Genomic DNA, 1100 nt, shown 5'->3' with positions numbered 1-1100 from the left:
CCCTTTCTGCCCCCCCCCCCACGCCTCCCATGGGGGCAACGGGTAGGGAATGGGTGCGTTGGGGGAGCAGAGGACCCTGTCACTAAGGAGGCTTGGTCCCACAACGCAATATTCCACCACTCATCCATAGCCCCCAATTACACAGGCATTTTCCCCCAACGGGTCTGCAGTTGGTCTAGTTGAATACAAAATTTCGGACATCACTAGACCAAGTGGGACCCGTTGACTCTGACTTTGAAAAGGTCTGTGTGGGAATGGGAAAGAGAATTAAAGTGTCCAGCAACCGGGAGATCAGGTTGGTTCAGGCGGGCTGAGCAAAGGAATTCAGCAAAATGATTGCCAGTCTGTTTGGTCTCGCCGAAGTATAACAGTCCACATCTTGAACAATGGATACAGTAGATGAGGTGCAAGTGAACCTCTGCCTAACCTAAAAGGACTGTCAGGATCCCTGGAATGAGTCGAGGGAGGAGGTATAGCGACAGTTGTTGCATCTTCTGTGGTTGCAGGGTAAGGTACCTGGAGAGGGGATGGTTTGTGTGGGAAGGGATGAGTTAATCAGGGAGTTGCGGAGGGAACGGTCGGAACGGAAGGTGGAAAGGGGTGGAGATGGAAAATGTGGCTAATGGTGGGATCTCGTTGGAGGTGGTGGAAATTTTGGAGGATTATGTGTTATCGGCAGCCATCAACAGGTTGGAAAGGGTGGAAAGATACACTGGTCTGTTATCAATGCTTCCAGACTTGAGTTATTGGGAGAGGTTGAATAGCCTGGGACTTATTTCCTTGGAGTGTTGGGTGAGGGGTGAGCTTATTGAGACATGACAGGATGGACCAAAGGGCCAGTTTTCTTGCTGTATAGCTCTATGACTATCTCCCCTTTGGTTATAAAAATGTTGAACGAGCTGATGTTCAAGGGCACCCGAGTCCCATATGGTCATAAGTGATAGGAGCAGAATTAGGCTATTTGGCACATCAAGTCTGCTCCACCATTTAATCATTGCTGATCTATCTAACCCTCCTAACCCCATTCTCCTGCCATCTCCCCAAAAACCAGTGACACCCGTACTAATCACGAATCTATCTATCTCTACCTTAAAAATATC

Source organism: Leucoraja erinacea, chromosome 5 (assembly GCF_028641065.1).
Source record: "Leucoraja erinacea ecotype New England chromosome 5, Leri_hhj_1, whole genome shotgun sequence".
In the NCBI taxonomy this organism is placed as follows: domain Eukaryota; kingdom Metazoa; phylum Chordata; class Chondrichthyes; order Rajiformes; family Rajidae; genus Leucoraja; species Leucoraja erinaceus.
This window is presented reverse-complemented; position numbering follows the sequence as displayed.